The sequence below is a fragment of the Lynx canadensis genome, chromosome F1 (assembly GCF_007474595.2).
Source record: "Lynx canadensis isolate LIC74 chromosome F1, mLynCan4.pri.v2, whole genome shotgun sequence".
Taxonomy (NCBI): Eukaryota; Metazoa; Chordata; class Mammalia; order Carnivora; family Felidae; genus Lynx; species Lynx canadensis.
In genome coordinates, this window is record NC_044319.2 from 31,616,299 (window position 1) to 31,629,609 (window position 13,311).

The 13,311-nt window shown below is 39.2% G+C and overlaps 1 long non-coding RNA gene across 1 annotated transcript; it reads right to left on the reverse strand.

The window, feature by feature from the left end:
- Positions 1-375: 375 nt before the first annotated feature.
- On the reverse strand, positions 376-13,045 carry LOC115505564. The gene is made up of 3 exons (XR_003966060.1): positions 12,893-13,045; positions 6,116-6,213; positions 376-399 (listed from the first exon to the last, which is right to left on the reverse strand). It is a non-coding gene; the product is annotated as an uncharacterized LOC115505564 (long non-coding RNA).
- Between the last annotated feature and the right edge of the window lie 266 nt (positions 13,046-13,311).

The window sequence follows — 13,311 nt, forward strand, 5'->3', positions numbered from 1 at the left end:
AAAATAAAATTTGAAAGGAGACAACTGTTTACTGAATGCCATGTTTCTCAAGGTACAGAGGTAAAAATAACCCAACTGGCATTTGTTTGATGGTTTGAAGTATGTGGGTCTGCTCTACTAATCTTGATAGAAATATTTAAGAGATGGCACTAGGAATCTAAATTTTAAAGTGTATTTACATTGCATGCAATGAACAAGCAAAATTATACACATAGTTTTTTCCTTAACAAACTGGACACTGACTGTAATCATGACAAACCAGTGAAAATGCAAACCAATCACAAAATAAACTCTTTAAACATGATGTGCACAATGCCTCGGAAAGGTTTAACATGTGGTTGTTTCCTCCTTTTGTTTCTACTTCTTTTTTTTTTCTTTTTTTATGATTCATCTTTTGTCCTAAAAAGAAAAAAATAATCATTTGCTTCAATAAAAGAGATACATAGACTTTCTTTAAATTTATTTACTTTTGAGTAAGGATTATGTTCACATGGTTCAAAATTTAAAAGGTTAAAAAGTCTCCTTTCCACACCTATCAACCATCCACCTAATTTTTCTCAAAGGCAACAAGTTTTGCAAATTTCTTATGTATCAGAAACATTTATATCCAGTTATAGGCCAATAGATATAAATATTCTTTCCTCCACCACCATTTCCATAAACAGTAGCATATTTTATACACCAATCTGTGACTTAATAACTGGAAGGCCATTCCTAATCAGTAAGAAAAGGATTCCTTAATATTTTTTATGATTGCAATGTATCCCATTGTAAGGATATTCCAGGATCCCCAAGAGCACGCTCACTTCTGACATGGATTGAAAAGTTAGGGATTCCCAGCATGATGTGTGACAATATGCATGGAGTATTGCCAACTAGAGAAGCTCACCCAAGCCCTGGTACCCAGAGTTTTTATTAGTGCTCTGTTACATGGACATGACTGACTACCCACATGGCTGGTCTCAATCTCTAGTCCCTCTGGAGGTCCACCTGAAACTGACTATCAGCCTATGCCCCATCCTAAATCACATGATCCAAGGCCCCCAAGCAAACAAAGACACTACCAGGCAAGACATTCCAAGGGTTTCGATATTACCACCCAGAAGTCAAGGGCAAAGGTTAGACCTCTCTTTGGGCAAGGTTAAATTCTTTACTATACACCTGTATTATAATTTATCTATGTATTCTATTGTTGATTGATATTTGGGTTCTTTCTATATTTTTTTTTCTAAATTTTTTTCAACGTTTATTTATTTTTGGGACAGAGAGAGACAGAGCATGAACGGGGGAGGGGCAGAGAGAGAGGGAGACACAGAATCGGAAACAGGCTCCAGGCTCTGAGCCATCAGCCCAGAGCCTGACGCAGGGCTCGAACTCACAGACCGTGAGATGGTGACCTGGCTGAAGTCAGACGCTTAACCGACTGCGCCACCCAGGCGCCCCGGGTTCTTTCTGTATTTTGACTGTTATGACCAAAACTGCCATAAAGATTCATGTACATGAAGGTACATGAATAAAAGTGCATGAATTTACCCAGAGAATATATCTAGGAGTATGACTGCTAGGTGTTTCATGTGTATTTGATATAATTTATCATTGTTTATTTCATGGCTTCTGGGTTTTGTGAGATATACACATCTCACAAAGACCTTCCTCTCTGATGAGGGACAGAAGCAGAAGAACGTTTACCCTTAGCCCAGAAGGCTGACCTAAAGCCTGCATAGGTTCAATAAGGATCAAAAACGTGCTGCTTGCTCCGTTCTTTAAGGGTCTCCTGACTGCCTGTATATCTCACCGATAGTTAATACTGAAGAATGATAAGCACCAGAGGAATCTTGCAAAAGTAGTTTTACAAGTAGAAATTCAAAGAAATTTGAAGAAACTTTTGTAATCTGATACTCCCTGCATGGGCCCTTCCCTTTGATTACTGAGCACATAACCACCAGCCTCACACAGCACAAGTGCAGCTCTTTCTGCCCACAGGTCGTGTCCCCGTGCTGTTTAAATAAACTTAGTAAGTTGTGCCGTAAATGTCTCAAGAATTCTTTCTTGACTGTTGCACTCAATGACCCTGCATTACTCTCCAGTTGATTATTTTAATAATCTCCTAGTGGTTTCTTGCGACTCTTTTTGGTTTCTCTTTTTTTTCTTTTTTCTTTCTTTCTTTTTTTTTTTTTGCACTTAGATATTTGATCCATCTGGAATCTACCTGAATACAAGTTTGAAGTATGGACCTGGCTTTAATTTTTTTTCCAGATAGCTAGTTGTATCAGCACTATTTCTTAAATAAGCCAACTTTTCCCTACTGATTTGAGGTGACTCATTTATCAGATATCAAATCTGTCTGTATTTTTTTTCTGGTGTTAGTTCATTGACCTGTCCATCTAGCCATGTGCCAATATTTTTTTCTCAGGTACAGAGGTAAACTGACAAAACTGTAAAATATTTAAAGGGTACAATGTAATTATTAGATATATGTATACATTGTGAAAAGATTCCCACCATAGAGTTGATTAACACATCCATCAACTCTCAGGTTTACTTTTTCTTTTTTTTTTTAAGTGAGAGCATTTAAGTTCAAACTTAATTATAGACACAGTATCATCAACTGCAGTTACTATGTAATAGATTAGGTATTATTCTTACTGCAACTAAAAGTTTGTATCCTTTTACCAACCTCTCTCTCTCTCTCTCTCTCTCTCTCCCTCCCCCAACACCTGGCCCCTGGCAACTATTTCTCTGTTTTTATGAGTTCAACGTTTCATTTTTTAGATTCCACACATAAGTAATACCATGCAGTATATGTCTTTCTCTGACTGGCTTATTTCATTTAGCATAATGCCCTCCAGCTTCACCCATATTGTCACAAAAGGTAAGATACACCCTGTATCTTGGCTATTGTGAATAATGCTCCAATAAATATGGGAGTGGGGCACCTGGGTGGCTAGTGTCTGACTTTTGATCTCGGCTCAGGTCTTGACCTCGGGGTTATGAGTTCGAACCCTGCACTGGGCTCTGTGCTGGGTGTGGAGTCTACTTAACAGAAACAAACAAACAGGGGCGCCGGGGTGGCTGAGTCAGTTAAGTGTTCCTCTTGATTTTAGCTCACGTCATGATCTCACAGTCTGTGGGACTGAGCCCCGTGTCGGGCTTTCCACTGGCTGTCAGTGGAGTCTTCTTGGTTTTCTCTCTCTCCCTTTCTCCCTAACCTTCCCCTGCTCGTGCATGCTCTCTCTCTCTCTCAAAACAGATGAGCTTTAAAAAACAAAGAAACCTGGGAGTAGAGGTATGTCTTCAAGACAGTGATCTTGTTTCCTTTGTTTACATACCCAGAAAAGAGATTGCTAGATCATATGATAGTTCTATTTGTAATTTCGTTAGGAACTTCGATACAGCTTTTCATAGTGGCTGTACCAGTTTACATTCTCATCAACAGTATACAAAGATTCCCTTTTCTCAACAACCTTGTCAGCATTTGTTATCTTATCTTTTTGATAACAGACATCCTAACAAGTAGGAGGGGATATCTCATTGTGATTTAGTGTTTTAAAAATATTTTTCTTATTTTTTATTTTAGAGAGCACTTGTGAGAGGGGGGAAAGGGACAGAGGGAGAGAAAGGGGGATTTTTTTTTTTTTTTTTGAGAGGGGGAGAGAGAGAGAGAGAGAGAGAGAAAGAGAGAGAGAGAGAGAAAGAGAGAGAGAGAGAACAGGGGAGGGACAAAGTGAGAGGCAGAGAGAGAATCTTAAGCAGGCTTCATACTCAGTGCAGAGACTGTGGGGCTTGATCCTATAACCCTGGGATAATGACCTGAGCCAAAATCAAGTCAGACGTTCAGCCGACTTAGCCATCCAGGCACCCCACTCTTGCATTGTGGTTTTAGTTTGTATTTCCCTGGTGAGGAGTGTTGCTGGACACCTTTTCATGTACCTGTTGGCCGTTTGCATGTCTTCTTTGGAGAAATGTCTATTCAAGTCCTCTGCCCATTTTTAAATTGGTTTTTTGGGGGGTTTTATTTTTTGGTTTGAATTTATGAATTCCTTTTATAAATGTTAAATATTAATACCGTATTGGACTGGATGTGTGGTTTGCAAATATTTTCTCCCTCTAAAGGCTCGAGGAAAGAATCTTTCCTTTCCATTTCCAGCCTCTCCTGCCCCCAGATGTTCCTTGGCTTGTGGCACATAACTCCAGTTGCTGGCTTGATAGTCACATGATCCCCCTCGTTCATATCTTCTTACAACCCCCTTCTTCTCTTCTTCTCTTCTCTTCTTACACCACCACCAGTCACTGGACTCAGGTTCCTCCTATCCCCCTGATTCCAGTGTGATCTAATCTTAACAAAATACACCTGGAAAGACTATTTCCAAATAAGGTCCCATTCTAAGGTTCTGCGTGGACATGAGTTTTGAAGGGGATACTGTTCAACACACTATAGTGTGTATACATTCCTGATATATTGACCCTTTTATCATAATGAAATGTCCCTCTTTGTCTCTAGTAATATATCTCAAAATCTAATTTGTATGTGTTTCATTAGCTTCATAAAATCAATTAAAAGGTATTCTACATCCTTTCATATTCTGGAGGAGATTATCATATATAATATGGGACTCACCTATTCCCTGAAAATCTTAAAAGAACTAAGTGGAAAATCTGCCTATCAATTTGTGTTTTGGATAACATTTATGACTTCTCCCATGAAGAAGTTTTGTTTTGTTAACTCTTTGAGTCAATCTTGGCAATTCAGAAGTACTATACTGCAGTGTTTCTCAATGAGAGTTCTATTTACATTTTGGATGGGTCAATTCTTTATTTTTCAGGATCATCCTTCACATAACAGGACAATTATTTTGGGCCACTAACCATTAAATGCTAGTAACACTCCCCAGTCATTAGGAAAGCTAGATCCATACCCCCATGCATTTCCAAATAGCCCTTGGGAGAGGTCATTTGAGAATCAATGACATGGTAGTTAAGAAGGTGGACTACAGAGCCAGACTTCTTGGGTTTGAACACAAGCTGGGACACTACTGAACAAAGCTTAGCTGAATTACTCAATCCATCTGGTATCTCGGCTTCCTTATTTGTAAAATCAGAATAGTAATGGCACCTATTTTTTTAAATTTTTTTAAATTTATTTTTGAGAAAGAGAGAGAGAGCAGGCAGGGGAGGGGCAGAGAGAGAGGGAGACACAGAATCCGAAGCAGGCTCCAGGCTCTGAGCTGTCAGCAGAGAGCCTGATGCAGGGCTCGAACCCACAAACCGCGAGATCATGACCTGAGCCAAAGTCGGACGGTTAACTGACTGAGCCACTCAGGCGCCCCAGTAATGGCACCTATTTAATTATTGTTATGATGATTAGTTGATACACCTAAAGTTCTTAAAATAATATCTGGTACATAGTACGTGTTTGATAAATATTAGCGAACATTTTTCTACCAATTTGTCATTTCAACATGTTTTTATGTGACTGGATAATATTTTGAAATGTCAACTTTTCTTCTCCTTTTGGCTCATCTTTTTCTTATCTCTCCTCCCTCTTATTCCTTCTCTTATTCCTTACTCCTTGTAGGCAGTTAGGCAGCTGTGAGCTCATTGTTTTAGGGAAGGAATAAAGCAGGGTAGTAAACAGAAAAAAAGAATTCTTCCTGAATTTGATTTCTAAAACTGTAAGCCATTAGGAGAATAGAGAAGGTTCCATATATAGATACAATATTTGGGAGAAATATAACTGGAGAGAATTGGACTGAGTCTCACTTCCCCATACCCCCACCCCAAGCTGCAACAATACTAGAAAGAAATTTTCAGACTAAGGAAGAAGAAAATAGATATTGTGGGGAAGTGATAGGAGTATACAAGTTGATAGACCTCAAAAAGATAAACCCTGTACTCTGATTCAATGGACACCAGAGAAGTAGTAAGGATCCATGCAAATACGAGGAATCTAAGGCCAGGGGAAAGGGAGGCTATACTCTGAGCTGTGGGATAGTAATATGATACCAGAGAAAAAATGAGCAAGAGGACAGATTATGCTGACCAGGCTTTAAATCACCTTGCATTTGGTATCCCTGCATGGCGTGACATGGAAGTAACAGAGAGAGAGCCACCATACCTGATGGGACTAGGCAGACAGGAATGAAGACATCTCAGTAGCAAATGGCATGGATCAATGGCAGGACCAGACAGAATGACGGACATCTCAAAAGGTACCTGAATGAACAGATAACAATGAAGTCTAGTTGAGTATCTTCCCCCCACCCATGCTGTGGAAACACAAAAACCACTCCCTGCTTCCTCATCTCTCTATCCCCATCCCTCAAACTCCAAATTGGCAGACAGCAGGTTTCATCCCTCTCCAGTTGAGTGAAGCCTTCGAAAAGAAAATGAGAAGAATTATAGAAAAATAAATTTGGATGTCTTGTATAACTGGGTTGTAGACAGATTTATAGGTCTATGTAAGCAGAGTCATTCATATTTTCGTGTTCTCTTTAAGTTTTTAGAGCAATATATCTGTTGATATATCCTTTATTTTTTTAATTTTTATTATAATAAACTTTTTTTAGTCTTTGCATTTGCTTATATATTTTTTTTCAAGTCAGTTTGTCAAAGGTTTGAATCTAAAATTAGAAGAAAGCAAATGGGATGGAGACAATTGTTTTTCATCATAAACCGTCCACACTCCTTGATCTTTTAATCATGTGCATGCATTATGTTGCTGAAGGTTTTAAACTATGTTTTGAAAGAATGAATGGCAAGCAAGGAAACAGAGCCAAGAAATATAAACTATATTTTATGAAACAGTTTTATGAAAGCAGAAAAATTGGCATTATGGCTGGAGGGATTGTCAAAGTCAAGGGTAGGATTTTAAGAGAGATTCTGGACAAACTACAGTGCTTTTTTTTTTTTTTAACTTAAAAAATCTACTTTTAAATTTGCATACAGTATGAGTGTGTGTGCACACAGTACTATGCATTTTAACACACGCATAAATTCTTTTAACAACCATTAACAGTATACAGAACAATTCCAGTATCTCAAAAAATTCCTTCATGTTACTCCTTTGCAGTCAGACCCTTTCTACCTTTAAACCTTAGCAATCACTGGTGTGCTCTCTGTCCCTTTAGTTTTGCCTTTTCCAGAATATCAAATAAATGGAATCATACAGTATGTAACCATTTGAGATTGGCTTCCTTTGCTTAATAAACACATTTGAGTTGCTGCATATATCAACAGTTTCTTCCTTTTTTTTTTTTAATGTTTATTTATTTTTGAGAGAGAGAGAAAAGAGAGAAACAGAGCATGAGTGGGGGAGGAACAGAGAAAGAGGGAGACACAGAATCCAAAGCAGGCGCCAGGCTCTGAGCTGTCAGCACAGAATCTGATGTGGGGCTCGAACCCACAAACTGCGAGATCATGACCTGAGCTGAAGTCGATGCTTAACCGACTGAGCCGCCCAGGCGCCCCATTTGTTTGTTCCTTTTTATTTCTGCATACTATTCCATTGTATGGATGAATCACAATGTATTTATCCATTTACACACTGAAGAGCATTTAGTTTATGTAGTTTTTCTTGTTTAGTGTGCTAACATGGTGAATTACACTGACTGATGTTCAAATGTTGAACCAGTTTTGCTTTGTGACATTTCGGACAATTACTAAAAATGCTGCTATAAACATTTATGTACATATTTTTGTGTTAACATATGCTTTCATTTCTCTGAGACAAACATACAGAAGTGGAATTGTTGGATTATATGGTAAATGTATGTTTAACTTCATTATAAGAAGCTGAACAACTGCTTTCCAAAGTGGCTATACTATTTTGCATTCCTGTAGCAATTGTTCTGGTTTCTCCACATATTTGCTGGCACTTAGTCCTGTTACTTATTTTATCCATTTTAATAGATGTGTAATATTTCTTGTGGTTTTAATCTACATTTCCCTAATGATTAATGATGCTGAACATCTTTTCATGTGCTTATTTGCCATCTGTGTATCTTTAGTGAAGTGTCTGTTCAAACTTTGCCCATTTTTTATTGAGTTGTTTTCTTGTTAGGTTTTGAAAATTCTTTAAATATTTTGGACACAAGTCTTTTGTGACATTTAGCCATACCTTTCATCTTCTTTTTCTTTTTTCTACCTTTCATTTTCTTTGTAGTATCCTTCATGTAGCAAAATATTTTAATTTTGGTAAAGTCCAAATTATCAATCTTTTCTTTAAAAAAAATTTTTTTTAATGTTTATCCATTTTTTGCGAGATGGAGAGAGAGCATGAGTGAGGAAGGGGCAGAGAGAGAGGGAGACACAGAACCTGAAGCACGCTCTAAGCTCTGAGCTGTCAGCATGGAGCCCGACACGGGGCTTGAACCCATGGACCGTGAGATCATGACCTGAAGTCAGACACTTAACCAACTGAGCCACCCAGGCACCCCAAATCAGTCTTCTCCTTTAAATATGGTGCTTTCGGTATTGTATCTAAGAACTCTTTGCCTAATCCAAAGTCACAAAAATTTTTTTCTCTTATGTTTTCCTCAAGAGTTTCGTATTTTAACTTTTACTTTTAGGTCTATGATCCAGCTTTGATTTAATATTTATATGTGGTGTGAGATGCAGGTCAAGATTCATTTTTTCACATGTGGATATCCAGTTTTTCCAGCACCATGTATAGAAAGGGCTGTACTTTCTTCATTGAATTGCATTTGCACCTCTGTCAAAAATGAGTTGGCCAATTTTTGTGGGTCTATTTCTGGACTCTATTCTATTCCATTGGTCTATGTGTCTGTCCTTTCACCAATACCATATTGTCTTGATTACTATAGCTTCATAGTATGCCATACAACTAGATTGTGTGGACTCTTCAACTTTGCTCTTCACTTGTAAAGTTGTTTTTGCTATTCTAGTTCCTTTATCTTTCCTTATAACTTTTAGATTCAACTAATCTATAAGTACAAAAATCCTGATAGGATTTTTATTGCAGTTGTATTAAATGCATAGATCAATTTGGGAAGAATTGACATCTTAACTATACTGAATCTTTTAATCCATGAACACTGTATGGGTGTCCATTGCTTTCTTTCATTGGCATTTTGTACTTTTTGGCATAAAGATTCTGCACATATTTTGTTAGATTTATACCAAAGTATTTCATTTGTGGGAGAGAGGAGTGGGTCACCTTCCAATTGTTCATTGCTAGTGTAGAAACACAATTATTTCACCTTTTACCCGACACCCTACTAAATTCATTTCTTAACATTAGGACCTTTATGTAGATTTTTGAGCTTTACTACATAGACAGTTACATCATCTGAAAATCAAGATAAATTTATTTCTTCCTTTCCAATCAGAATGCCTTTTATTTTTCTTCCTTACTGTAATTGCTAGGACTTCACCAAAATATTGGGTATGAGTAGGGAAAATGTACATCTTTGTCAGGTTCCCAATCTTGGGAGGAGGGAACATTCAGTCTTTCCCCCATTAAGTGTGATGTAACTCTAGGTTTTGTGGATGCCTTTAATCAGAGTCCTTCTATTCCTAGATTGCTGTTTTTTTTTTTTTTTTTTTAACATTGAGATATGAAGACAGCCACATACGTTATAAATGTTATGGTTATATTCTATTTGTTTGCTGAAGTAAAAATGCACAATTTTTAAGACAGAAACAAATGCATAGAAAAGTAGTGAATACCATCTCTTGAAGAGACTACTAAGACCATGTCAAATGCTACCACCCCTCCTCACTCTTCATTATCTCTCTGCCATTTTACCAATGTGGTCTCTTTGATGGAGTAGGAGTTGGGATGCTGAATTGTCAGAGCAGTTTTGCTTGGAAAGCCAGAATCTGGCCAGGCACATCTCAAGTACTCAAGGAGTCCCAGCCTGAGAGTCCTCTTGTGAAGTCCTCAGATGATGGTCATTACCATAGCTATTAAAGAACCAATGACCTCTAGATGGGTTGGATTCTTTTTTGGGGGGCTCCAGACATGAATTTGACCTCATCTTGGATGAACCAAATTTATATTTATTTATTTATTTATTTATTTATTTATTTATTTATTTATTTATTTATTTATTTTTAGGAGCACAGATGAAACCTCTTGGGTTTGTGATGCTGAGTTTTAAAAAATCATGGATGTTGAATTTTGTTTAGTGGTTTCTTTTTTTTTGCATCTATTCAGAGGATCATGTAGTTTTTCCTGTTTAGTCTGTTAATGTGGTAGATTATACTGATTTCCGAATGTTGAGCCAGACTTGAATTCCTAGGATAAATGACATATGGTCACAAAGCATTTTTCTTCTAACATGTTGGATTCAATCTGCTAAATTTCTTGAGGATACTTGCATCTTTGTTCATGAGAAATATGGATTTGGTTTTGTCTATATTGGTTTTATCTGATTTTGGTCTCAGATAATTTTGATTTCATAAAAATGAGTTGGGAAGCCTTCCTTCTTCTATCTGCTGGAAGAGCTTGTGTAGAACTATTAGTTTGTCTTTCAATGTTTGGTAAAATTCACCAGTGAAGCCATCTGGACTTTTAAATACAAATTTGATTCCTTTAATAGTTACAGTACTATTCAGCTTATCTGTTTCTTCTTGGGTACATTTTGGTAGTTTTGATAGTGGTCTATTTCATCTGAGTTGTTGAATTTGTGAGTATATAGTTGTTCACATTATTCCCTTATTATCCACTGGGTCAGTAATGATACTCTCTTTGAACATGTATACATCAGGAATGACACAGTACGATCAAAAACAGATAAAAAAGAGAAGGTATGTAACTACGGCTGCAGAGGCCTCAAGCCTTGTTACCATGGACTCCTTCCTGTCTTTAAATTCTATATCCAGTCAGGTACCACATCCTTTTGATTTGTCCTTGCCAGTATTTCTTGCAGTTTCCCTCCATTTCCATTACTGCTTGGCACAGCCCTGTAATATCTCCTAAACTATCTACCTAATTATTCCACTAACTGCCTAACCAGTCTCACTGCCTTTTCCCACTTTAATTCACCCTTCACACTCCTGCCAGGCTTTATTTCTTAACTTCCAATGGTTCCACTCTGCCTACAAGATAAGGATCCTCTACGTCTGGTTTAGTCTTGCCTTTTGAATTGCAGTCCATTGTATCCTCCTAAATCAGGGGGTTCTTTAACATGCAAGCTTTGGAAGGGAGGGATGGGTCATGAATCTCCTAAAATTAGAGTATAAAATGTGATATGAATGTGAACTTTATTTCCAAGGCAAGGTTACAACCATTATCAGATGTTCAAAATGAAAAAGAAAAAAAAAAAGTGCTAGGAAAAGCCTTCAACCTAATCTTTGTTTCTATAATGTCTCAAGAATACACTATTAAAAAAACAACAACAGGGGCGCCTGGGTGGCGCAGTCGGTTAAGCGTCCGACTTCAGCCAGGTCACGATCTCGCGGTCTGTGAGTTCGAGCCCCGCGTCGGGCTCTGGGCTGATGGCTCAGAGCCTGGAGCCTGTTTCCGATTCTGTGTCTCCCTCTCTCTCTGCCCCTCCCCCGTTCATGCTCTGTCTCTCTCTGTCCCAAAAATAAATAAACGTTGAAAAAAAAATTAAAAAAAAAAACAACAACAACAACACAATACAGCCTCTCCAACAGTTCCCACATCAGTAGTAATCACTCATTTCTCTGAACTTAAGAGTCACATAACTTTAATGATCTAGCCTACCCTTAACATTTTACAGATGAGGACATAATCTAGCACTTAACAAATTTGTCCAAAGTGGCTCCTATAGAACTTTACTGTGCAACTGAGTGCTGGTGTGCTATTTTGTTGGTCTTTTTTTATGAATAAATTTCATATTTCTCCTTGAGGTCAGGAACTAACCCTCAGAGTTCTTTGAAACTCCAATTATCTTTACCGTCTTAGATAAACTAGCTGCTCAAATGTTTGCTGAAAACAGTGATAATGAAAAACTCATACTGAGGCAAAGGAAGAGGGCTGGTTAGCGAGTACTGGGTTAGGAATACATTTTTAAGAAGCATAATAAGCACATTTGGAGGACACAAAATATTAGTAAGCTCAGATCTTAGCCTCTGGTATAATGTGAACTCTCAAGAGTCTGCGCGAGAGCTCTGACAGTTCCTAGACAGAGGCCAAATTTCCACAAACAGGGATGCTCGAGACAGCATTCAGAAACAATTCCTCAGAAGCAACTAACAGGGGGATGTCCAGGTATCGTTAAAGAGAAAGGTCTACAGCACCTGCTTTTGAGTGAGCTACATAATGGATTCGAATTTCAACTCCACACATCCATGCTATGTCACCTTGAACAAATTATTGAACTTTCCCGTGCTTCGGTTTACTCATTTGTATCTCCCTAAAGATTGTTGCAATGATTAAAATAATGCCTGTGAAGTGCTCAGGTCAGGGTCTTAACGCCTAAGGCACTCCTTCATTAATTGTTGCTATTATTTAACGAGAAGAAGGGTTTGGGGACGGAAGGAGGGCGCTGTGCGGAGAGGGATGGTCCGTTCCGTCGGAAGCGGGAAGATTCTGTAGCAGACAGGTAAGGTATATTCAAACAAGGGTGAGGAGTCGCGTTTCCACGGTGTGTACCCGCAGGACCCCTCAGTGGCAGCGAGAGGAAGAGCTGGGAGAAGTGTCAGACCAAGAACACACCCTCCACAATATATATACGAGAAACCAGAGATCGGCTAAGATGAATGCAGCTTAGGAGAAAGGTCTCATCTTTTAGGGAAACCTGGAGCTTTGGAAGCGGCCTCATTTGGGAAGAGGAGGAGGGCAGCCCAGGGCGTGGCCGAGAGGTCGGGAGAGACGTTGAGGGGGGTGGGGGAAGCGGGAAGGGGAAGAAAACGCCAATGCGGCCCTTTTCCAGTCACTGGACTGACTGCGACCGTCACTTACAGGAAACTGTAGGGGAAACGACCATTTTGGGCGGGCTCGACACTCCCTGCACGACGATGCCTAGGAAACACCGAAGCAAAAGCCACGGAGCCGGATATCCTACCACGCGGTCGTTGCGCGACTGGAACGCGTTGGGGCAGCAGCCCAGGAGGCGCCCCGCCCACGACGCAGAGAGGGGCGTGGCCACAGGCCACTTCCGGCCGCGAGTCCTTCAGCCGGGGCTGCGGGCGCGGGGGCGGTTCTGCACTGGCTGTCACGCTCTTCAGGGGGCGTTTCCGCACGCGACGTCGGGAACCTGGAGCCGTTAGGCAGGTTGTCGCCAAATGCAGCCTTTTTCCGGCATTTGTTTGGGATTCCATTTCAAATTCTATAGTGGATTGCTGCCAAATGGCAGAGGTTTCCTGGGATTTGGTTTTCCA